Source organism: Oncorhynchus masou, unplaced genomic scaffold (genome assembly GCF_036934945.1).
Source record: "Oncorhynchus masou masou isolate Uvic2021 unplaced genomic scaffold, UVic_Omas_1.1 unplaced_scaffold_1203, whole genome shotgun sequence".
NCBI classification, from domain to species: Eukaryota; Metazoa; Chordata; class Actinopteri; order Salmoniformes; family Salmonidae; genus Oncorhynchus; species Oncorhynchus masou.
The window spans coordinates 52538-75000 of record NW_027001812.1 but is presented as its reverse complement, the minus strand read 5'-3'; the positions used below and the strand labels follow the sequence as shown (position 1 = coordinate 75000).

Here is a 22463-nt window from a genome sequence, read left to right as displayed (position 1 = left end):
TCATCTTGGGCTCCCTCTAGGCCCAAACCCTCAACCAGAGCAGACCGCTCCCGACGCTAACACACAAGTCAATGTTGACACAAAGGCCAAACACAACTTTTTTACAGGAGGATCTACCCTACTTCTACACATCACAAAAACTCCACGTATGGCTCATCCTGACCCCTTAGACTTCCAGTCTTACCCAAAATTGACCTGATACCTCTGGGACACCCACAACCCAAACAGCACCCCAAAAGCCAAGTTCTATCTTCCCCATGTCATTCCCCATAGGATTCAATGATGGAGGCTCCCCTACACCTAACAGACGAACAGACGCCTAACTTTAAAAAAAACGGAAAAATCTCATTGGACCAGACACGAGCATGCCTCTCACATGTACACCGCATGCACACCTTGTACACCAATAGGATTCGATCTTTGGCAAACCACACCCCAATTATTTCCCATAAAAAAAGGAGCATCCCTCAGTCTCAGCACCATTAGGGTCGAGAGACCCCGAAGAGCCTTCAACTGGACAAAGACTCAAGCTGGAACTCTTCTTCAACTGGACAAAGACTCAAGCTGGAACTCTACAAGGACAACCTCTTCCTCAACGGATCGACTGGGCTCTAGCTATATGCTTACCCCTAAAAGACACCTCACCGGGATCAAGACATCCAGCAGGGGCTTCACACACACACACACCCCTTGGGCTCCAGCTATATGCTATTTCCTAAAAGACACTCCACCGGGATCAAGACATCAAGTTGGGGCTTCATACCCCCTGGGCTCTAGCTATATGCTTACCCCTAAAAAACACCTCACCGGGATCAAGACATCAAGCTGGGGCTTCACACACCCCTTGGGCTCTAGCTACATGCTACTCCCTCAAAGACATCTCACCAGGATCTAGACATCAAGCAGGGGCTTCACACACACACACCCCTTGGGCTCTAGCTATATGCTATTCCCTAAAAGACACTCCACCGGGATCAAGACTTCAAGTTGGGGCTTCATACCCCCTGGGCTCTAGCTATACGCTACTCCCTAAAAAGACACCTCACCGGGATAAAGACACCAGCTGGTACTCTGCACCCCCCACACACCTCTTATCCCCGACGCATTCTCCTCCCGGAGGAAAAAAAAGCCTACAGCTTCATACTACACCGTGAATTCGGATTACTTCAAGCTGTACCCTAATCCCTACAACTTCCTCCCCACATATAGATACTCCCACGACGGACCTTCCAGACCGTCGAGCCTCAACCACACATACACCCACACACACATCCTAATTTTTCCGGTCCATAATACGGATTTTTTACCGCATTATGACCGAGTGCGCTTTTTTGCACCTTTTTTTCTCCTCCCTGCCACCTGATGAAGCCGAGTAAGGCAGAAACGCGTCGTGGCTGGGTTACCCCTAGACCCGTTGTGCAGCTGTAAGGAAGGCAGGTTCCACACGGACTTCGGGGGTACCTCCTTTTGGCTACTTATTTTCATTTGTACTTTTTTCTTACCCTTACTTTCAGTTTTACACAGGGACGCACTACACACGGAATATCTACGAGACAGCGATGACTCTGGGCACTCTGATGGCTACTCAGACCCCCTACTTCACCACAAAACAAGCCCAAAAAATTTAGACGGGGCATAGTTATCCACATAGACCCTCTACCCATTTTAAAGAGACGCACAGAGGGTCCGGCCGAAAAAAAAGTTTCGACCGGCAACCTAGTCTCATCATAGGATCGTCGCATTCACTTTACATAAGACTCTCTTTTCAGGCTTCAACGAATGGCACAACAGGCTCCTACCTACTCCGACCACACAGGACAACCCGATCTCACCAACCCAAGATCAACTAGGAACCAAAGACAAAGAAACCCCTCAAAGAAAACAGCTTACCCCCACCATACCAGGGGACCCAGAGACCTGGTCATACCCTCATAAGGTTGACATAGGAATGGGCTCCTTTTGGGCAACGCAAACCCTCCTAATCTTCCCCCACATCATACCCTGACCAGGGTGATTGAGGGAACGTAACAGAGGCCTGGGTGGGATGGAATGAAAATCAGCAGGAACAGGTTACAACTCCACAACCATCTATCTCCACATACTCTTCCCAGCCATTAATTAATGAGACTGGTTTGATTCAAATAGGTGTGGGTGTTCACATCTGCAAAATATATCTCTTTTAAGGGTGCTGTGGCTTAGTTGGTTTAAGTGCCTGTTTAGTAAACAGGAGATCTTGAGTTCAAATCTCAGCAGTACCTTTTCAAAAAAGAGATGTCTTTTACTAATATTGGTCATTCGAGGACAGTACATTTTTCATTTGGGTCTCGAGATGAATAAACTCAAGAACCTCTGACATGGATTCTTAAACTATGATTTGGGACCCAAAGCAGTTATTAACATGTCATAGGTGGGTCGCGAGATATGAGTAAACATTTAGAATCATACACTATTTCTTCACAATGTTGGTCGTACGAGGACACTGCTTTTCTCATTTGGCTCTCGAGCTTAAAAATGGTAAAAACCTCTGAAACAGCAGATGAATCAGTTTGTGTAAGTAATTAACCTACGAAATGCTGGGGAACTTTGTCAAAAGGCTGAGTTACCGGGACAAGTCTTCACCTGTTTAAGAAACAACCCTTCTGAAATTACATTGTAGTGCCGTGACCCGGATTCGAACTGGGGTTGCTGCGGCCACAACGCAGAGTACTAACCACTATACGATCACGCCTGGCTACAAGAGATGGCTTTGTAAAGCCTACATAGGCTGTGAAAGTGATGTGCACAAGCTGGCTAAACACTTTTCATATTGGTCTCGATAATGAATAAAGTGAAGAAACAGTCGAGCTTTCCACATTTAAATAGTGCCCTTTTTCCGTGACATTGGAATATCTCAATTGCATCCTCCTCACATCATCTCTAATTCTCTCAACCGATTGGTGAGAATACCTGAGTGCACTCCCCTCTGACCTACTCCACCAATGTGTACAATAAAATGCTTGAAAAGGTACTGCTGAGATTTGAACTCAGGATCTCCTGTTTACTAGACAGGCACTTTAACCAACTAAGCCACAGCACCCATAAAAGAGATACATTTTACAGATGTGAACACCCACACCTATTTGAATCAAACCAGTCTCATTAATTTAACCCACATCTCTGTCAAGCAAAATCACATCACAAAAGAGATGTCTTTTACTAATATTGGTCATTCGAGGACAGTACATTTTTCATTTGGGTCTCGAGATGAATAAACTCAAGAACCTCTGACATGGATTCTTAAACTATGATTTGGGACCCAAAGCAGTTATTAACATGTCATAGGTGGGTCGCGAGATATGAGTAAACATTCAGAATCATACACTATTTCTTCATAATGTTGGTCGTACGAGGACACTGCATTTCTCATTTGGCTCTCGAGCTTAAAAATGGTAAAAACCTCTGAAACAGCAGATGAATCAGTTTGTGTAAGTAATTAACCTACGATATGCTGGGGAACTTTGTCAAAAGGCTGAGTTCCAGAGCTTTCAGAGTAAGTCTTCACCTGTTTAAAAAACAACCCTTCTGAAATTACATTGCAGTGCCGTGACCCGGATTCGAACCGGGGTTGCTGCGGCCACAACGCAGAGTACTAACCACTATACGATCACGGCTGGCTACAAGAGGTGGCTTTGTAAAGCCTACATAGGCTGTGAAAGTGATGTGCACAAGCTGTCTAAACACTTTTCATATTGGTCTCGATAATGAATAAAGTGAAGAAACAGTCGAGCTTTCCACATTTAAATAGTGCCCTTTTTCCGTGACATTGGAATATCTCAATTGCATCCTCCTCACATCATCTCTAATTCTCTAAACCGATTGGTGAGAATACCTGAGTGCACTCCCCTCTGACCTACTCCACCAATGTGTACAATAAAATGCTTGAAAAGGTACTGCTGAGATTTGAACTCAGGATCTCCTGTTTACTAGACAGGCACTTTAACCAACTAAGCCACAGCACCCATAAAAGAGATACATTTTACAGATGTGAACACCCACACCTATTTGAATCAAACCAGTCTCATTAATTTAACCCACATCTCTGTCAAGCAAAATCACATCACAAAAGAGATGTCTTTTACTAATATTGGTCATTCGAGGACAGTACATTTTTCATTTGGGTCTCGAGATGAATAAACTCAAGAACCTCTGACATGGATTCTTAAACTATGATTTGGGACCCAAAGCAGTTATTAACATGTCATAGGTGGGTCGCGAGATATGAGTAAACATTCAGAATCATACACTATTTCTTCATAATGTTGGTCGTACGAGGACACTGCATTTCTCATTTGGCTCTCGAGCTTAAAAATGGTAAAAACCTCTGAAACAGCAGATGAATCAGTTTGTGTAAGTAATTAACCTACGATATGCTGGGGAACTTTGTCAAAAGGCTGAGTTCCAGAGCTTTCAGAGTAAGTCTTCACCTGTTTAAGAAACAACCCTTCTGAAATTACATTGCAGTGCCGTGACCCGGATTCGAACCGGGGTTGCTGCGGCCACAACGCAGAGTACTAACCACTATACGATCACGGCTGGCTACAAGAGGTGGCTTTGTAAAGCCTACATAGGCTGTGAAAGTGATGTGCACAAGCTGGCTAAACACTTTTCATATTGGTCTCGATAATGAATAAAGTGAAGAAACAGTCGAGCTTTCCACATTTAAATAGTGCCCTTTTTCCGTGACATTGGAATATCTCAATTGCATCCTCCTCACATCATCTCTAATTCTCTAAACCGATTGGTGAGAATACCTGAGTGCACTCCCCTCTGACCTACTCCACCAATGTGTACAATAAAATGCTTGAAAAGGTACTGCTGAGATTTGAACTCAGGATCTCCTGTTTACTAGACAGGCACTTTAACCAACTAAGCCACAGCACCCATAAAAGAGATACATTTTACAGATGTGAACACCCACACCTATTTGAATCAAACCAGTCTCATTAATTTAACCCACATCTCTGTCAAGCAAAATCACATCACAAAAGAGATGTCTTTTACTAATATTGGTCATTCGAGGACAGTACATTTTTCATTTGGGTCTCGAGATGAATAAACTCAAGAACCTCTGACATGGATTCTTAAACTATGATTTGGGACCCAAAGCAGTTATTAACATGTCATAGGTGGGTCGCGAGATATGAGTAAACATTCAGAATCATACACTATTTCTTCATAATGTTGGTCGTACGAGGACACTGCATTTCTCATTTGGCTCTCGAGCTTAAAAATGGTAAAAACCTCTGAAACAGCAGATGAATCAGTTTGTGTAAGTAATTAACCTACGATATGCTGGGGAACTTTGTCAAAAGGCTGAGTTCCAGAGCAAGTCTTCACCTGTTTAAGAAACAACCCTTCTGAAATTACATTGCAGTGCCGTGACCCGGATTCGAACCGGGGTTGCTGCGGCCACAACGCAGAGTACTAACCACTATACGATCACGGCTGGCTACAAGAGGTGGCTTTGTAAAGCCTACATAGGCTGTGAAAGTGATGTGCACAAGCTGTCTAAACACTTTTCATATTGGTCTCGATAATGAATAAAGTGAAGAAACAGTCAAGCTTTACACATTTAAATAGTGCCCTTTTTCCGTGACATTGGAATATCTCAATTGCATCCTCCTCACATCATCTCTAATTCTCTCAACCGATTGGTGAGAATACCTGAGTGCACTCCCCTCTGACCTACTCCACCAATGTGTACAATAAAATGCTTGAAAAGGTACTGCTGAGATTTGAACTCAGGATCTCCTGTTTACTAGACAGGCACTTTAACCAACTAAGCCACAGCACCCATAAAAGAGATACATTTTACAGATGTGAACACCCACACCTATTTGAATCAAACCAGTCTCATTAATTTAACCCACATCTCTGTCAAGCAAAATCACATCACAAAAGAGATGTCTTTTACTAATATTGGTCATTCGAGGACAGTACATTTTTCATTTGGGTCTCGAGATGAATAAACTCAAGAACCTCTGACATGGATTCTTAAACTATGATTTGGGACCCAAAGCAGTTATTAACATGTCATAGGTGGGTCGCGAGATATGAGTAAACATTCAGAATCATACACTATTTCTTCATAATGTTGGTCGTACGAGGACACTGCATTTCTCATTTGGCTCTCGAGCTTAAAAATGGTAAAAACCTCTGAAACAGCAGATGAATCAGTTTGTGTAAGTAATTAACCTACGATATGCTGGGGAACTTTGTCAAAAGGCTGAGTTCCAGAGCTTTCAGAGCAAGTCTTCACCTGTTTAAGAAACAACCCTTCTGAAATTACATTGCAGTGCCGTGACCCGGATTCGAACCGGGGTTGCTGCGGCCACAACGCAGAGTACTAACCACTATACGATCACGGCTGGCTACAAGAGGTGGCTTTGTAAAGCCTACATAGGCTGTGAAAGTGATGTGCACAAGCTGTCTAAACACTTTTCATATTGGTCTCGATAATGAATAAAGTGAAGAAACAGTCGAGCTTTCCACATTTAAATAGTGCCCTTTTTCCGTGACATTGGAATATCTCAATTGCATCCTCCTCACATCATCTCTAATTCTCTAAACCGATTGGTGAGAATACCTGAGTGCACTCCCCTCTGACCTACTCCACCAATGTGTACAATAAAATGCTTGAAAAGGTACTGCTGAGATTTGAACTCAGGATCTCCTGTTTACTAGACAGGCACTTTAACCAACTAAGCCACAGCACCCATAAAAGAGATACATTTTACAGATGTGAACACCCACACCTATTTGAATCAAACCAGTCTCATTAATTTAACCCACATCTCTGTCAAGCAAAATCACATCACAAAAGAGATGTCTTTTACTAATATTGGTCATTCGAGGACAGTACATTTTTCATTTGGGTCTCGAGATGAATAAACTCAAGAACCTCTGACATGGATTCTTAAACTATGATTTGGGACCCAAAGCAGTTATTAACATGTCATAGGTGGGTCGCGAGATATGAGTAAACATTCAGAATCATACACTATTTCTTCATAATGTTGGTCGTACGAGGACACTGCATTTCTCATTTGGCTCTCGAGCTTAAAAATGGTAAAAACCTCTGAAACAGCAGATGAATCAGTTTGTGTAAGTAATTAACCTACGATATGCTGGGGAACTTTGTCAAAAGGCTGAGTTCCAGAGCTTTCAAGTCTTCACCTGTTTAAGAAACAACCCTTCTGAAATTACATTGCAGTGCCGTGACCCGGATTCGAACCGGGGTTGCTGCGGCCACAACGCAGAGTACTAACCACTATACGATCACGGCTGGCTACAAGAGGTGGCTTTGTAAAGCCTACATAGGCTGTGAAAGTGATGTGCACAAGCTGTCTAAACACTTTTCATATTGGTCTCGATAATGAATAAAGTGAAGAAACAGTCAAGCTTTCCACATTTAAATAGTGCCCTTTTTCCGTGACATTGGAATATCTCAATTGCATCCTCCTCACATCATCTCTAATTCTCTCAACCGATTGGTGAGAATACCTGAGTGCACTCCCCTCTGACCTACTCCACCAATGTGTACAATAAAATGCTTGAAAAGGTACTGCTGAGATTTGAACTCAGGATCTCCTGTTTACTAGACAGGCACTTTAACCAACTAAGCCACAGCACCCATAAAAGAGATACATTTTACAGATGTGAACACCCACACCTATTTGAATCAAACCAGTCTCATTAATTTAACCCACATCTCTGTCAAGCAAAATCACATCACAAAAGAGATGTCTTTTACTAATATTGGTCATTCGAGGACAGTACATTTTTCATTTGGGTCTCGAGATGAATAAACTCAAGAACCTCTGACATGGATTCTTAAACTATGATTTGGGACCCAAAGCAGTTATTAACATGTCATAGGTGGGTCGCGAGATATGAGTAAACATTCAGAATCATACACTATTTCTTCATAATGTTGGTCGTACGAGGACACTGCATTTCTCATTTGGCTCTCGAGCTTAAAAATGGTAAAAACCTCTGAAACAGCAGATGAATCAGTTTGTGTAAGTAATTAACCTACGATATGCTGGGGAACTTTGTCAAAAGGCTGAGTTCCAGAGCTTTCAGAGTAAGTCTTCACCTGTTTAAGAAACAACCCTTCTGAAATTACATTGCAGTGCCGTGACCCGGATTCGAACCGGGGTTGCTGCGGCCACAACGCAGAGTACTAACCACTATACGATCACGGCTGGCTACAAGAGGTTGCTTTGTAAAGCCTACATAGGCTGTGAAAGTGATGTGCACAAGCTGTCTAAACACTTTTCATATTGGTCTCGATAATGAATAAAGTGAAGAAACAGTCGAGCTTTCCACATTTAAATAGTGCCCTTTTTCCGTGACATTGGAATATCTCAATTGCATCCTCCTCACATCATCTCTAATTCTCTCAACCGATTGTTGAGAATACCTGAGTGCACTCCCCTCTGACCTACTCCACCAATGTGTACAATAAAATGCTTGAAAAGGTACTGCTGAGATTTGAACTCAGGATCTCCTGTTTACTAGACAGGCACTTTAACCAACTAAGCCACAGCACCCATAAAAGAGATACATTTTACAGATGTGAACACCCACACCTATTTGAATCAAACCAGTCTCATTAATTTAACCCACATCTCTGTCAAGCAAAATCACATCACAAAAGAGATGTCAGTACATTTTTCATTTGGGTCTCGAGATGAATAAACTCAAGAACCTCTGACATGGATTCTTAAACTATGATTTGGGACCCAAAGCAGTTATTAACATGTCATAGGTGGGTCGCGAGATATGAGTAAACATTCAGAATCATACACTATTTCTTCATAATGTTGGTCGTACGAGGACACTGCATTTCTCATTTGGCTCTCGAGCTTAAAAATGGTAAAAACCTCTGAAACAGCAGATGAATCAGTTTGTGTAAGTAATTAACCTACGATATGCTGGGGAACTTTGTCAAAAGGCTGAGTTCCAGAGCTTTCAAGTCTTCACCTGTTTAAGAAACAACCCTTCTGAAATTACATTGCAGTGCCGTGACCCGGATTCGAACCGGGGTTGCTGCGGCCACAACGCAGAGTACTAACCACTATACGATCACGGCTGGCTACAAGAGGTGGCTTTGTAAAGCCTACATAGGCTGTGAAAGTGATGTGCACAAGCTGTCTAAACACTTTTCATATTGGTCTCGATAATGAATAAAGTGAAGAAACAGTCAAGCTTTCCACATTTAAATAGTGCCCTTTTTCCGTGACATTGGAATATCTCAATTGCATCCTCCTCACATCATCTCTAATTCTCTCAACCGATTGGTGAGAATACCTGAGTGCACTCCCCTCTGACCTACTCCACCAATGTGTACAATAAAATGCTTGAAAAGGTACTGCTGAGATTTGAACTCAGGATCTCCTGTTTACTAGACAGGCACTTTAACCAACTAAGCCACAGCACCCATAAAAGAGATACATTTTACAGATGTGAACACCCACACCTATTTGAATCAAACCAGTCTCATTAATTTAACCCACATCTCTGTCAAGCAAAATCACATCACAAAAGAGATGTCTTTTACTAATATTGGTCATTCGAGGACAGTACATTTTTCATTTGGGTCTCGAGATGAATAAACTCAAGAACCTCTGACATGGATTCTTAAACTATGATTTGGGACCCAAAGCAGTTATTAACATGTCATAGGTGGGTCGCGAGATATGAGTAAACATTCAGAATCATACACTATTTCTTCATAATGTTGGTCGTACGAGGACACTGCATTTCTCATTTGGCTCTCGAGCTTAAAAATGGTAAAAACCTCTGAAACAGCAGATGAATCAGTTTGTGTAAGTAATTAACCTACGATATGCTGGGGAACTTTGTCAAAAGGCTGAGTTCCAGAGCTTTCAAGTCTTCACCTGTTTAAGAAACAACCATTCTGAAATTACATTGCTGTGCCGTGACCCGGATTCGAACCGGGGTTGCTGCGGCCACAACGCAGAGTACTAACCACTATACGATCACGGCTGGCTACAAGAGGTGGCTTTGTAAAGCCTACATAGGCTGTGAAAGTGATGTGCACAAGCTGTCTAAACACTTTTCATATTGGTCTCGATAATGAATAAAGTGAAGAAACAGTCAAGCTTTCCACATTTAAATAGTGCTTTTTTTCCATGACATTGGAATATCTCAATTGCATCCTCCTCACATCATCTCTAATTCTCTCAACCGATTGTTGAGAATACCTGAGTGCACTCCCCTCTGACCTACTCCACCAATGTGTACAATAAAATGCTTGAAAAGGTACTGCTGAGATTTGAACTCAGGATCTCCTGTTTACTAGACAGGCACTTTAACCAACTAAGCCACAGCACCCATAAAAGAGATACATTTTACAGATGTGAACACCCACACCTATTTGAATCAAACCAGTCTCATTAATTTAACCCACATCTCTGTCAAGCAAAATCACATCACAAAAGAGATGTCTTTTACTAATATTGGTCATTCGAGGACAGTACATTTTTCATTTGGGTCTCGAGATGAATAAACTCAAGAACCTCTGACATGGATTCTTAAACTATGATTTGGGACCCAAAGCAGTTATTAACATGTCATAGGTGGGTCGCGAGATATGAGTAAACATTCAGAATCATACACTATTTCTTCATAATGTTGGTCGTACGAGGACACTGCATTTCTCATTTGGCTCTCGAGCTTAAAAATGGTAAAAACCTCTGAAACAGCAGATGAATCAGTTTGTGTAAGTAATTAACCTACGATATGCTGGGGAACTTTGTCAAAAGGCTGAGTTCCAGAGCTTTCAAGTCTTCACCTGTTTAAGAAACAACCCTTCTGAAATTACATTGCAGTGCCGTGACCCGGATTCGAACCGGGGTTGCTGCGGCCACAACGCAGAGTACTAACCACTATACGATCACGGCTGGCTACAAGAGGTGGCTTTGTAAAGCCTACATAGGCTGTGAAAGTGATGTGCACAAGCTGTCTAAACACTTTTCATATTGGTCTCGATAATGAATAAAGTGAAGAAACAGTCAAGCTTTCCACATTTAAATAGTGCCCTTTTTCCGTGACATTGGAATATCTCAATTGCATCCTCCTCACATCATCTCTAATTCTCTAAACCGATTGGTGAGAATACCTGAGTGCACTCCCCTCTGACCTACTCCACCAATGTGTACAATAAAATGCTTGAAAAGGTACTGCTGAGATTTGAACTCAGGATCTCCTGTTTACTAGACAGGCACTTTAACCAACTAAGCCACAGCACCCATAAAAGAGATACATTTTACAGATGTGAACACCCACACCTATTTGAATCAAACCAGTCTCATTAATTTAACCCACATCTCTGTCAAGCAAAATCACATCACAAAAGAGATGTCTTTTACTAATATTGGTCATTCGAGGACAGTACATTTTTCATTTGGGTCTCGAGATGAATAAACTCAAGAACCTCTGACATGGATTCTTAAACTATGATTTGGGACCCAAAGCAGTTATTAACATGTCATAGGTGGGTCGCGAGATATGAGTAAACATTCAGAATCATACACTATTTCTTCATAATGTTGGTCGTACGAGGACACTGCATTTCTCATTTGGCTCTCGAGCTTAAAAATGGTAAAAACCTCTGAAACAGCAGATGAATCAGTTTGTGTAAGTAATTAACCTACGATATGCTGGGGAACTTTGTCAAAAGGCTGAGTTCCAGAGCTTTCAAGTCTTCACCTGTTTAAGAAACAACCCTTCTGAAATTACATTGCAGTGCCGTGACCCGGATTCGAACCGGGGTTGCTGCGGCCACAACGCAGAGTACTAACCACTATACGATCACGGCTGGCTACAAGAGGTGGCTTTGTAAAGCCTACATAGGCTGTGAAAGTGATGTGCACAAGCTGTCTAAACACTTTTCATATTGGTCTCGATAATGAATAAAGTGAAGAAACAGTCAAGCTTTACACATTTAAATAGTGCCCTTTTTCCGTGACATTGGAATATCTCAATTGCATCCTCCTCACATCATCTCTAATTCTCTCAACCGATTGGTGAGAATACCTGAGTGCACTCCCCTCTGACCTACTCCACCAATGTGTACAATAAAATGCTTGAAAAGGTACTGCTGAGATTTGAACTCAGGATCTCCTGTTTACTAGACAGGCACTTTAACCAACTAAGCCACAGCACCCATAAAAGAGATACATTTTACAGATGTGAACACCCACACCTATTTGAATCAAACCAGTCTCATTAATTTAACCCACATCTCTGTCAAGCAAAATCACATCACAAAAGAGATGTCTTTTACTAATATTGGTCATTCGAGGACAGTACATTTTTCATTTGGGTCTCGAGATGAATAAACTCAAGAACCTCTGACATGGATTCTTAAACTATGATTTGGGACCCAAAGCAGTTATTAACATGTCATAGGTGGGTCGCGAGATATGAGTAAACATTCAGAATCATACACTATTTCTTCATAATGTTGGTCGTACGAGGACACTGCATTTCTCATTTGGCTCTCGAGCTTAAAAATGGTAAAAACCTCTGAAACAGCAGATGAATCAGTTTGTGTAAGTAATTAACCTACGATATGCTGGGGAACTTTGTCAAAAGGCTGAGTTCCAGAGCTTTCAGAGTAAGTCTTCACCTGTTTAAGAAACAACCCTTCTGAAATTACATTGCAGTGCCGTGACCCGGATTCGAACCGGGGTTGCTGCGGCCACAACGCAGAGTACTAACCACTATACGATCACGGCTGGCTACAAGAGGTGGCTTTGTAAAGCCTACATAGGCTGTGAAAGTGATGTGCACAAGCTGTCTAAACACTTTTCATATTGGTCTCGATAATGAATAAAGTGAAGAAACAGTCAAGCTTTCCACATTTAAATAGTGCCCTTTTTCCGTGACATTGGAATATCTCAATTGCATCCTCCTCACATCATCTCTAATTCTCTCAACCGATTGGTGAGAATACCTGAGTGCACTCCCCTCTGACCTACTCCACCAATGTGTACAATAAAATGCTTGAAAAGGTACTGCTGAGATTTGAACTCAGGATCTCCTGTTTACTAGACAGGCACTTTAACCAACTAAGCCACAGCACCCATAAAAGAGATACATTTTACAGATGTGAACACCCACACCTATTTGAATCAAACCAGTCTCATTAATTTAACCCACATCTCTGTCAAGCAAAATCACATCACAAAAGAGATGTCTTTTACTAATATTGGTCATTCGAGGACAGTACATTTTTCATTTGGGTCTCGAGATGAATAAACTCAAGAACCTCTGACATGGATTCTTAAACTATGATTTGGGACCCAAAGCAGTTATTAACATGTCATAGGTGGGTCGCGAGATATGAGTAAACATTCAGAATCATACACTATTTCTTCATAATGTTGGTCGTACGAGGACACTGCATTTCTCATTTGGCTCTCGAGCTTAAAAATGGTAAAAACCTCTGAAACAGCAGATGAATCAGTTTGTGTAAGTAATTAACCTACGATATGCTGGGGAACTTTGTCAAAAGGCTGAGTTCCAGAGCTTTCAGAGCAAGTCTTCACCTGTTTAAGAAACAACCCTTCTGAAATTACATTGCAGTGCCGTGACCCGGATTCGAACCGGGGTTGCTGCGGCCACAACGCAGAGTACTAACCACTATACGATCACGGCTGGCTACAAGAGGTGGCTTTGTAAAGCCTACATAGGCTGTGAAAGTGATGTGCACAAGCTGTCTAAACACTTTTCATATTGGTCTCGATAATGAATAAAGTGAAGAAACAGTCAAGCTTTCCACATTTAAATAGTGCCCTTTTTCCGTGACATTGGAATATCTCAATTGCATCCTCCTCACATCATCTCTAATTCTCTCAACCGATTGGTGAGAATACCTGAGTGCACTCCCCTCTGACCTACTCCACCAATGTGTACAATAAAATGCTTGAAAAGGTACTGCTGAGATTTGAACTCAGGATCTCCTGTTTACTAGACAGGCACTTTAACCAACTAAGCCACAGCACCCATAAAAGAGATACATTTTACAGATGTGAACACCCACACCTATTTGAATCAAACCAGTCTCATTAATTTAACCCACATCTCTGTCAAGCAAAATCACATCACAAAAGAGATGTCTTTTACTAATATTGGTCATTCGAGGACAGTACATTTTTCATTTGGGTCTCGAGATGAATAAACTCAAGAACCTCTGACATGGATTCTTAAACTATGATTTGGGACCCAAAGCAGTTATTAACATGTCATAGGTGGGTCGCGAGATATGAGTAAACATTCAGAATCATACACTATTTCTTCATAATGTTGGTCGTACGAGGACACTGCATTTCTCATTTGGCTCTCGAGCTTAAAAATGGTAAAAACCTCTGAAACAGCAGATGAATCAGTTTGTGTAAGTAATTAACCTACGATATGCTGGGGAACTTTGTCAAAAGGCTGAGTTCCAGAGCTTTCAGAGCAAGTCTTCACCTGTTTAAGAAACAACCCTTCTGAAATTACATTGCAGTGCCGTGACCCGGATTCGAACCGGGGTTGCTGCGGCCACAACGCAGAGTACTAACCACTATACGATCACGGCTGGCTACAAGAGGTGGCTTTGTAAAGCCTACATAGGCTGTGAAAGTGATGTGCACAAGCTGTCTAAACACTTTTCATATTGGTCTCGATAATGAATAAAGTGAAGAAACAGTCAAGCTTTCCACATTTAAATAGTGCCCTTTTTCCGTGACATTGGAATATCTCAATTGCATCCTCCTCACATCATCTCTAATTCTCTCAACCGATTGGTGAGAATACCTGAGTGCACTCCCCTCTGACCTACTCCACCAATGTGTACAATAAAATGCTTGAAAAGGTACTGCTGAGATTTGAACTCAGGATCTCCTGTTTACTAGACAGGCACTTTAACCAACTAAGCCACAGCACCCATAAAAGAGATACATTTTACAGATGTGAACACCCACACCTATTTGAATCAAACCAGTCTCATTAATTTAACCCACATCTCTGTCAAGCAAAATCACATCACAAAAGAGATGTCTTTTACTAATATTGGTCATTCGAGGACAGTACATTTTTCATTTGGGTCTCGAGATGAATAAACTCAAGAACCTCTGACATGGATTCTTAAACTATGATTTGGGACCCAAAGCAGTTATTAACATGTCATAGGTGGGTCGCGAGATATGAGTAAACATTCAGAATCATACACTATTTCTTCATAATGTTGGTCGTACGAGGACACTGCATTTCTCATTTGGCTCTCGAGCTTAAAAATGGTAAAAACCTCTGAAACAGCAGATGAATCAGTTTGTGTAAGTAATTAACCTACGATATGCTGGGGAACTTTGTCAAAAGGCTGAGTTCCAGAGCTTTCAGAGTAAGTCTTCACCTGTTTAAGAAACAACCCTTCTGAAATTACATTGCAGTGCCGTGACCCGGATTCGAACCGGGGTTGCTGCGGCCACAACGCAGAGTACTAACCACTATACGATCACGGCTGGCTACAAGAGGTGGCTTTGTAAAGCCTACATAGGCTGTGAAAGTGATGTGCACAAGCTGTCTAAACACTTTTCATATTGGTCTCGATAATGAATAAAGTGAAGAAACAGTCAAGCTTTCCACATTTAAATAGTGCCCTTTTTCCGTGACATTGGAATATCTCAATTGCATCCTCCTCACATCATCTCTAATTCTCTCAACCGATTGGTGAGAATACCTGAGTGCACTCCCCTCTGACCTACTCCACCAATGTGTACAATAAAATGCTTGAAAAGGTACTGCTGAGATTTGAACTCAGGATCTCCTGTTTACTAGACAGGCACTTTAACCAACTAAGCCACAGCACCCATAAAAGAGATACATTTTACAGATGTGAACACCCACACCTATTTGAATCAAACCAGTCTCATTAATTTAACCCACATCTCTGTCAAGCAAAATCACATCACAAAAGAGATGTCTTTTACTAATATTGGTCATTCGAGGACAGTACATTTTTCATTTGGGTCTCGAGATGAATAAACTCAAGAACCTCTGACATGGATTCTTAAACTATGATTTGGGACCCAAAGCAGTTATTAACATGTCATAGGTGGGTCGCGAGATATGAGTAAACATTCAGAATCATACACTATTTCTTCATAATGTTGGTCGTACGAGGACACTGCATTTCTCATTTGGCTCTCGAGCTTAAAAATGGTAAAAACCTCTGAAACAGCAGATGAATCAGTTTGTGTAAGTAATTAACCTACGATATGCTGGGGAACTTTGTCAAAAGGCTGAGTTCCAGAGCTTTCAGAGCAAGTCTTCACCTGTTTAAGAAACAACCCTTCTGAAATTACATTGCAGTGCCGTGACCCGGATTCGAACCGGGGTTGCTGCGGCCACAACGCAGAGTACTAACCACTATACGATCACGGCTGGCTACAAGAGGTGGCTTTGTAAAGCCTACATAGGCTGTGAAAGTGATGTGCACAAGCTGTCTAAACACTTTTCATATTGGTCTCGATAATGAATAAAGTGAAGAAACAGTCAAGCTTTCCACATTTAAATAGTGCCCTTTTTCCGTGACATTGGAATATCTCAATTGCATCCTCCTCACATCATCTCTAATTCTCTCAACCGATTGGTGAGAATACCTGAGTGCACTCCCCTCTGACCTACTCCACCAATGTGTACAATAAAATGCTTGAAAAGGTACTGCTGAGATTTGAACTCAGGATCTCCTGTTTACTAGACAGGCACTTTAACCAACTAAGCCACAGCACCCATAAAAGAGATACATTTTACAGATGTGAACACCCACACCTATTTGAATCAAACCAGTCTCATTAATTTAACCCACATCTCTGTCAAGCAAAATCACATCACAAAAGAGATGTCTTTTACTAATATTGGTCATTCGAGGACAGTACATTTTTCATTTGGGTCTCGAGATGAATAAACTCAAGAACCTCTGACATGGATTCTTAAACTATGATTTGGGACCCAAAGCAGTTATTAACATGTCATAGGTGGGTCGCGAGATATGAGTAAACATTCAGAATCATACACTATTTCTTCATAATGTTGGTCGTACGAGGACACTGCATTTCTCATTTGGCTCTCGAGCTTAAAAATGGTAAAACCTCTGAAACAGCAGATGAATCAGTTTGTGTAAGTAATTAACCTACGATATGCTGGGGAACTTTGTCAAAAGGCTGAGTTCCAGAGCTTTCAGAGCAAGTCTTCACCTGTTTAAGAAACAACCCTTCTGAAATTACATTGCAGTGCCGTGACCCGGATTCGAACCAGGGTTGCTGCGGCCACAACGCAGAGTACTAACCACTATACGATCACGGCTGGCTACAAGAGGTGGCTTTGTAAAGCCTACATAGGCTGTGAAAGTGATGTGCACAAGCTGTCTAAACACTTTTCATATTGGTCTCGATAATGAATAAAGTGAAGAAACAGTCAAGCTTTCCACATTTAAATAGTGCCCTTTTTCCGTGACATTGGAATATCTCAATTGCATCCTCCTCACATCATCTCTAATTCTCTCAACCGATTGGTGAGAATACCTGAGTGCACTCCCCTCTGACCTACTCCACCAATGTGTACAATAAAATGCTTGAAAAGGTACTGCTGAGATTTGAACTCAGGATCTCCTGTTTACTAGACAGGCACTTTAACCAACTAAGCCACAGCACCCATAAAAGAGATACATTTTACAGATGTGAACACCCACACCTATTTGAATCAAACCAGTCTCATTAATTTAACCCACATCTCTGTCAAGCAAAATCACATCACAAAAGAGATGTCTTTTACTAATATTGGTCATTCGAGGACAGTACATTTTTCATTTGGGTCTCGAGATGAATAAACTCAAGAACCTCTGACATGGATTCTTAAACTATGATTTGGGACCCAAAGCAGTTATTAACATGTCATAGGTGGGTCGCGAGATATGAGTAAACATTCAGAATCATACACTATTTCTTCATAATGTTGGTCGTACGAGGACACTGCATTTCTCATTTGGCTCTCGAGCTTAAAAATGGTAAAAACCTCTGAAACAGCAGATGAATCAGTTTGTGTAAGTAATTAACCTACGATATGCTGGGGAACTTTGTCAAAAGGCTGAGTTCAGAGCTTTCAGAGTAAGTCTTCACCTGTTTAAGAAACAACCCTTCTGAAATTACATTGCAGTGCCGTGACCCGGATTCGAACCGGGGTTGCTGCGGCCACAACGCAGAGTACTAACCACTATACGATCACGGCTGGCTACAAGAGGTGGCTTTGTAAAGCCTACATAGGCTGTGAAAGTGATGTGCACAAGCTGTCTAAACACTTTTCATATTGGTCTCGATAATGAATAAAGTGAAGAAACAGTCGAGCTTTCCACATTTAAATAGTGCCCTTTTTCCGTGACATTGGAATATCTCAATTGCATCCTCCTCACATCATCTCTAATTCTCTCAACCGATTGGTGAGAATACCTGAGTGCACTCCCCTCTGACCTACTCCACCAATGTGTACAATAAAATGCTTGAAAAGGTACTGCTGAGATTTGAACTCAGGATCTCCTGTTTACTAGACAGGCACTTTAACCAACTAAGCCACAGCACCCATAAAAGAGATACATTTTACAGATGTGAACACCCACACCTATTTGAATCAAACCAGTCTCATTAATTTAACCCACATCTCTGTCAAGCAAAATCACATCACAAAAGAGATGTCTTTTACTAATATTGGTCATTCGAGGACAGTACATTTTTCATTTGGGTCTCGAGATGAATAAACTCAAGAACCTCTGACATGGATTCTTAAACTATGATTTGGGACCCAAAGCAGTTATTAACATGTCATAGGTGGGTCGCGAGATATGAGTAAACATTCAGAATCATACACTATTTCTTCATAATGTTGGTCGTACGAGGACACTGCATTTCTCATTTGGCTCTCGAGCTTAAAAATGGTAAAAACCTCTGAAACAGCAGATGAATCAGTTTGTGTAAGTAATTAACCTACGATATGCTGGGGAACTTTGTCAAAAGGCTGAGTTCCAGAGCTTTCAGAGTAAGTCTTCACCTGTTTAAGAAACAACCCTTCTGAAATTACATTGCAGTGCCGTGACCCGGATTCGAACCGGGGTTGCTGCGGCCACAACGCAGAGTACTAACCACTATACGATCACGGCTGGCTACAAGAGGTGGCTTTGTAAAGCCTACATAGGCTGTGAAAGTGATGTGCACAAGCTGTCTAAACACTTTTCATATTGGTCTCGATAATGAATAAAGTGAAGAAACAGTCAAGCTTTCCACATTTAAATAGTGCCCTTTTTCCGTGACATTGGAATATCTCAATTGCATCCTCCTCACATCATCTCTAATTCTCTCAACCGATTGGTGAGAATACCTGAGTGCACTCCCCTCTGACCTACTCCACCAATGTGTACAATAAAATGCTTGAAAAGGTACTGCTGAGATTTGAACTCAGGATCTCCTGTTTACTAGACAGGCACTTTAACCAACTAAGCCACAGCACCCATAAAAGAGATACATTTTACAGATGTGAACACCCACACCTATTTGAATCAAACCAGTCTCATTAATTTAACCCACATCTCTGTCAAGCAAAATCACATCACAAAAGAGATGTCTTTTACTAATATTGGTCATTCGAGGACAGTACATTTTTCATTTGGGTCTCGAGATGAATAAACTCAAGAACCTCTGACATGGATTCTTAAACTATGATTTGGGACCCAAAGCAGTTATTAACATGTCATAGGTGGGTCGCGAGATATGAGTAAACATTCAGAATCATACACTATTTCTTCATAATGTTGGTCGTACGAGGACACTGCATTTCTCATTTGGCTCTCGAGCTTAAAAATGGTAAAAACCTCTGAAACAGCAGATGAATCAGTTTGTGTAAGTAATTAACCTACGATATGCTGGGGAACTTTGTCAAAAGGCTGAGTTCCAGAGCTTTCAGAGTAAGTCTTCACCTGTTTAAGAAACAACCCTTCTGAAATTACATTGCAGTGCCGTGACCCGGATTCGAACCGGGGTTGCTGCGGCCACAACGCAGAGTACTAACCACTATACGATCACGGCTGGCTACAAGAGGTGGCTTTGTAAAGCCTACATAGGCTGTGAAAGTGATGTGCACAAGCTGTCTAAACACTTTTCATATTGGTCTCGATAATGAATAAAGTGAAGAAACAGTCAAGCTTTCCACATTTAAATAGTGCCCTTTTTCCGTGACATTGGAATATCTCAATTGCATCCTCCTCACATCATCTCTAATTCTCTCAACCGATTGGTGAGAATACCTGAGTGCACTCCCCTCTGACCTACTCCACCAATGTGTACAATAAAATGCTTGAAAAGGTACTGCTGAGATTTGAACTCAGGATCTCCTGTTTACTAGACAGGCACTTTAACCAACTAAGCCACAGCACCCATAAAAGAGAACATTTTACAGATGTGAACACCCACACCTATTTGAATCAAACCAGTCTCATTAATTTAACCCACATCTCTGTCAAGCAAAATCACATCACAAAAGAGATGTCTTTTACTAATATTGGTCATTCGAGGACAGTACATTTTTCATTTGGGTCTCGAGATGAATAAACTCAAGAACCTCTGACATGGATTCTTAAACTATGATTTGGGACCCAAAGCAGTTATTAACATGTCATAGGTGGGTCGCGAGATATGAGTAAACATTCAGAATCATACACTATTTCTTCATAATGTTGGTCGTACGAGGACACTGCATTTCTCATTTGGCTCTCGAGCTTAAAAATGGTAAAAACCTCTGAAACAGCAGATGAATCAGTTTGTGTAAGTAATTAACCTACGATATGCTGGGGAACTTTGTCAAAAGGCTGAGTTCCAGAGCTTTCAGAGTAAGTCTTCACCTGTTCAAAAAACAACCCTTCTGAAATTACATTGCAGTGCCGTGACCCGGATTCGAACCGGGGTTGCTGCGGCCACAACGCAGAGTACTAACCACTATACGATCACGGCTGGCTACAAGAGGTGGCTTTGTAAAGCCTACATAGGCTGTGAAAGTGATGTGCACAAGCTGTCTAAACACTTTTCATATTGGTCTCGATAATGAATAAAGTGAAGAAACAGTCAAGCTTTCCACATTTAAATAGTGCCCTTTTTCCGTGACATTGGAATATCTCAATTGCATCCTCCTCACATCATCTCTAATTCTCTCAACCGATTGGTGAGAATACCTGAGTGCACTCCCCTCTGACCTACTCCACCAATGTGTACAATAAAATGCTTGAAAAGGTACTGCTGAGATTTGAACTCAGGATCTCCTGTTTACTAGACAGGCACTTTAACCAACTAAGCCACAGCACCCATAAAAGAGATACATTTTACAGATGTGAACACCCACACCTATTTGAATCAAACCAGTCTCATTAATTTAACCCACATCTCTGTCAAGCAAAATCACATCACAAAAGAGATGTCTTTTACTAATATTGGTCATTCGAGGACAGTACATTTTTCATTTGGGTCTCGAGATGAATAAACTCAAGAACCTCTGACATGGATTCTTAAACTATGATTTGGGACCCAAAGCAGTTATTAACATGTCATAGGTGGGTCGAGATATGAGTAAACATTCAGAATCATACACTATTTCTTCATAATGTTGGTCGTACGAGGACACTGCATTTCTCATTTGGCTCTCGAGCTTAAAAATGGTAAAAACCTCTGAAACAGCAGATGAATCAGTTTGTGTAAGTAATTAACCTACGATATGCTGGGGAACTTTGTCAAAAGGCTGAGTTCCAGAGCTTTCAAGTCTTCACCTGTTTAAGAAACAACCCTTCTGAAATTACATTGCAGTGCCGTGACCCGGATTCGAACCGGGGTTGCTGCGGCCACAACGCAGAGTACTAACCACTATACGATCACGGCTGGCTACAAGAGGTGGCTTTGTAAAGCCTACATAGGCTGTGAAAGTGATGTGCACAAGCTGTCTAAACACTTTTCATATTGGTCTCGATAATGAATAAAGTGAAGAAACAGTCAAGCTTTACACATTTAAATAGTGCCCTTTTTCCGTGACATTGGAATATCTCAATTGCATCCTCCTCACATCATCTCTAATTCTCTCAACCGATTGGTGAGAATACCTGAGTGCACTCCCCTCTGACCTACTCCACCAATGTGTACAATAAAATGCTTGAAAAGGTACTGCTGAGATTTGAACTTAGGATCCACTTGTTTACTAGACAGGCACTTTAACCAACTAAGCCACAGCACCCATAAAAGAGAGAAATTTTACAGATGTGAACACCCACACCTATTTGATACAAACCAGTCTCATTAATTTAACCCACAACTCTGTCAAGCAAAATC

At 41.4% G+C, this 22463-nt stretch overlaps 42 non-coding genes across 42 annotated transcripts; all 42 read right to left on the bottom strand.

Moving 5' to 3' along the window:
* Positions 1–3002: 3002 nt before the first annotated feature.
* trnat-agu (transfer RNA threonine (anticodon AGU)) lies at positions 3003–3076 on the bottom strand. The gene has a single exon. It is a non-coding gene; the product is annotated as a tRNA-Thr (tRNA).
* A 502-nt stretch (positions 3077–3578) lies between these two features.
* Positions 3579–3650, bottom strand: trnah-gug (transfer RNA histidin (anticodon GUG)). The gene has a single exon. It is a non-coding gene; the product is annotated as a tRNA-His (tRNA).
* A 274-nt stretch (positions 3651–3924) lies between these two features.
* trnat-agu (transfer RNA threonine (anticodon AGU)) lies at positions 3925–3998 on the bottom strand. The gene has a single exon. It is a non-coding gene; the product is annotated as a tRNA-Thr (tRNA).
* A 502-nt stretch (positions 3999–4500) lies between these two features.
* On the bottom strand, positions 4501–4572 carry trnah-gug (transfer RNA histidin (anticodon GUG)). Its single transcript has one exon. It is a non-coding gene; the product is annotated as a tRNA-His (tRNA).
* Positions 4573–4846: 274 nt separating this feature from the next.
* Positions 4847–4920, bottom strand: trnat-agu (transfer RNA threonine (anticodon AGU)). Its single transcript has one exon. It is a non-coding gene; the product is annotated as a tRNA-Thr (tRNA).
* A 493-nt stretch (positions 4921–5413) lies between these two features.
* Positions 5414–5485, bottom strand: trnah-gug (transfer RNA histidin (anticodon GUG)). The gene has a single exon. It is a non-coding gene; the product is annotated as a tRNA-His (tRNA).
* Positions 5486–5759: 274 nt separating this feature from the next.
* trnat-agu (transfer RNA threonine (anticodon AGU)) lies at positions 5760–5833 on the bottom strand. The gene has a single exon. It is a non-coding gene; the product is annotated as a tRNA-Thr (tRNA).
* A 502-nt stretch (positions 5834–6335) lies between these two features.
* On the bottom strand, positions 6336–6407 carry trnah-gug (transfer RNA histidin (anticodon GUG)). Its single transcript has one exon. It is a non-coding gene; the product is annotated as a tRNA-His (tRNA).
* Positions 6408–6681: 274 nt separating this feature from the next.
* trnat-agu (transfer RNA threonine (anticodon AGU)) lies at positions 6682–6755 on the bottom strand. The gene has a single exon. It is a non-coding gene; the product is annotated as a tRNA-Thr (tRNA).
* Positions 6756–7252: 497 nt separating this feature from the next.
* On the bottom strand, positions 7253–7324 carry trnah-gug (transfer RNA histidin (anticodon GUG)). Its single transcript has one exon. It is a non-coding gene; the product is annotated as a tRNA-His (tRNA).
* Positions 7325–7598: 274 nt separating this feature from the next.
* On the bottom strand, positions 7599–7672 carry trnat-agu (transfer RNA threonine (anticodon AGU)). Its single transcript has one exon. It is a non-coding gene; the product is annotated as a tRNA-Thr (tRNA).
* A 502-nt stretch (positions 7673–8174) lies between these two features.
* Positions 8175–8246, bottom strand: trnah-gug (transfer RNA histidin (anticodon GUG)). Its single transcript has one exon. It is a non-coding gene; the product is annotated as a tRNA-His (tRNA).
* Positions 8247–8520: 274 nt separating this feature from the next.
* On the bottom strand, positions 8521–8594 carry trnat-agu (transfer RNA threonine (anticodon AGU)). The gene has a single exon. It is a non-coding gene; the product is annotated as a tRNA-Thr (tRNA).
* Positions 8595–9064: 470 nt separating this feature from the next.
* Positions 9065–9136, bottom strand: trnah-gug (transfer RNA histidin (anticodon GUG)). The gene has a single exon. It is a non-coding gene; the product is annotated as a tRNA-His (tRNA).
* Positions 9137–9410: 274 nt separating this feature from the next.
* Positions 9411–9484, bottom strand: trnat-agu (transfer RNA threonine (anticodon AGU)). Its single transcript has one exon. It is a non-coding gene; the product is annotated as a tRNA-Thr (tRNA).
* A 497-nt stretch (positions 9485–9981) lies between these two features.
* Positions 9982–10053, bottom strand: trnah-gug (transfer RNA histidin (anticodon GUG)). Its single transcript has one exon. It is a non-coding gene; the product is annotated as a tRNA-His (tRNA).
* A 274-nt stretch (positions 10054–10327) lies between these two features.
* On the bottom strand, positions 10328–10401 carry trnat-agu (transfer RNA threonine (anticodon AGU)). Its single transcript has one exon. It is a non-coding gene; the product is annotated as a tRNA-Thr (tRNA).
* Positions 10402–10898: 497 nt separating this feature from the next.
* Positions 10899–10970, bottom strand: trnah-gug (transfer RNA histidin (anticodon GUG)). Its single transcript has one exon. It is a non-coding gene; the product is annotated as a tRNA-His (tRNA).
* Positions 10971–11244: 274 nt separating this feature from the next.
* trnat-agu (transfer RNA threonine (anticodon AGU)) lies at positions 11245–11318 on the bottom strand. Its single transcript has one exon. It is a non-coding gene; the product is annotated as a tRNA-Thr (tRNA).
* A 497-nt stretch (positions 11319–11815) lies between these two features.
* Positions 11816–11887, bottom strand: trnah-gug (transfer RNA histidin (anticodon GUG)). Its single transcript has one exon. It is a non-coding gene; the product is annotated as a tRNA-His (tRNA).
* A 274-nt stretch (positions 11888–12161) lies between these two features.
* Positions 12162–12235, bottom strand: trnat-agu (transfer RNA threonine (anticodon AGU)). Its single transcript has one exon. It is a non-coding gene; the product is annotated as a tRNA-Thr (tRNA).
* A 502-nt stretch (positions 12236–12737) lies between these two features.
* Positions 12738–12809, bottom strand: trnah-gug (transfer RNA histidin (anticodon GUG)). The gene has a single exon. It is a non-coding gene; the product is annotated as a tRNA-His (tRNA).
* A 274-nt stretch (positions 12810–13083) lies between these two features.
* trnat-agu (transfer RNA threonine (anticodon AGU)) lies at positions 13084–13157 on the bottom strand. The gene has a single exon. It is a non-coding gene; the product is annotated as a tRNA-Thr (tRNA).
* A 502-nt stretch (positions 13158–13659) lies between these two features.
* On the bottom strand, positions 13660–13731 carry trnah-gug (transfer RNA histidin (anticodon GUG)). Its single transcript has one exon. It is a non-coding gene; the product is annotated as a tRNA-His (tRNA).
* Positions 13732–14005: 274 nt separating this feature from the next.
* On the bottom strand, positions 14006–14079 carry trnat-agu (transfer RNA threonine (anticodon AGU)). Its single transcript has one exon. It is a non-coding gene; the product is annotated as a tRNA-Thr (tRNA).
* A 502-nt stretch (positions 14080–14581) lies between these two features.
* trnah-gug (transfer RNA histidin (anticodon GUG)) lies at positions 14582–14653 on the bottom strand. The gene has a single exon. It is a non-coding gene; the product is annotated as a tRNA-His (tRNA).
* A 274-nt stretch (positions 14654–14927) lies between these two features.
* trnat-agu (transfer RNA threonine (anticodon AGU)) lies at positions 14928–15001 on the bottom strand. The gene has a single exon. It is a non-coding gene; the product is annotated as a tRNA-Thr (tRNA).
* Positions 15002–15503: 502 nt separating this feature from the next.
* On the bottom strand, positions 15504–15575 carry trnah-gug (transfer RNA histidin (anticodon GUG)). Its single transcript has one exon. It is a non-coding gene; the product is annotated as a tRNA-His (tRNA).
* Positions 15576–15849: 274 nt separating this feature from the next.
* Positions 15850–15923, bottom strand: trnat-agu (transfer RNA threonine (anticodon AGU)). Its single transcript has one exon. It is a non-coding gene; the product is annotated as a tRNA-Thr (tRNA).
* A 502-nt stretch (positions 15924–16425) lies between these two features.
* Positions 16426–16497, bottom strand: trnah-gug (transfer RNA histidin (anticodon GUG)). Its single transcript has one exon. It is a non-coding gene; the product is annotated as a tRNA-His (tRNA).
* Positions 16498–16771: 274 nt separating this feature from the next.
* trnat-agu (transfer RNA threonine (anticodon AGU)) lies at positions 16772–16845 on the bottom strand. The gene has a single exon. It is a non-coding gene; the product is annotated as a tRNA-Thr (tRNA).
* A 501-nt stretch (positions 16846–17346) lies between these two features.
* Positions 17347–17418, bottom strand: trnah-gug (transfer RNA histidin (anticodon GUG)). The gene has a single exon. It is a non-coding gene; the product is annotated as a tRNA-His (tRNA).
* A 274-nt stretch (positions 17419–17692) lies between these two features.
* trnat-agu (transfer RNA threonine (anticodon AGU)) lies at positions 17693–17766 on the bottom strand. The gene has a single exon. It is a non-coding gene; the product is annotated as a tRNA-Thr (tRNA).
* Positions 17767–18267: 501 nt separating this feature from the next.
* On the bottom strand, positions 18268–18339 carry trnah-gug (transfer RNA histidin (anticodon GUG)). Its single transcript has one exon. It is a non-coding gene; the product is annotated as a tRNA-His (tRNA).
* A 274-nt stretch (positions 18340–18613) lies between these two features.
* trnat-agu (transfer RNA threonine (anticodon AGU)) lies at positions 18614–18687 on the bottom strand. Its single transcript has one exon. It is a non-coding gene; the product is annotated as a tRNA-Thr (tRNA).
* Positions 18688–19189: 502 nt separating this feature from the next.
* On the bottom strand, positions 19190–19261 carry trnah-gug (transfer RNA histidin (anticodon GUG)). The gene has a single exon. It is a non-coding gene; the product is annotated as a tRNA-His (tRNA).
* A 274-nt stretch (positions 19262–19535) lies between these two features.
* On the bottom strand, positions 19536–19609 carry trnat-agu (transfer RNA threonine (anticodon AGU)). Its single transcript has one exon. It is a non-coding gene; the product is annotated as a tRNA-Thr (tRNA).
* Positions 19610–20111: 502 nt separating this feature from the next.
* On the bottom strand, positions 20112–20183 carry trnah-gug (transfer RNA histidin (anticodon GUG)). The gene has a single exon. It is a non-coding gene; the product is annotated as a tRNA-His (tRNA).
* Positions 20184–20457: 274 nt separating this feature from the next.
* trnat-agu (transfer RNA threonine (anticodon AGU)) lies at positions 20458–20531 on the bottom strand. Its single transcript has one exon. It is a non-coding gene; the product is annotated as a tRNA-Thr (tRNA).
* A 501-nt stretch (positions 20532–21032) lies between these two features.
* Positions 21033–21104, bottom strand: trnah-gug (transfer RNA histidin (anticodon GUG)). Its single transcript has one exon. It is a non-coding gene; the product is annotated as a tRNA-His (tRNA).
* A 274-nt stretch (positions 21105–21378) lies between these two features.
* trnat-agu (transfer RNA threonine (anticodon AGU)) lies at positions 21379–21452 on the bottom strand. Its single transcript has one exon. It is a non-coding gene; the product is annotated as a tRNA-Thr (tRNA).
* Positions 21453–21947: 495 nt separating this feature from the next.
* Positions 21948–22019, bottom strand: trnah-gug (transfer RNA histidin (anticodon GUG)). The gene has a single exon. It is a non-coding gene; the product is annotated as a tRNA-His (tRNA).
* Positions 22020–22463: the final 444 nt, after the last annotated feature.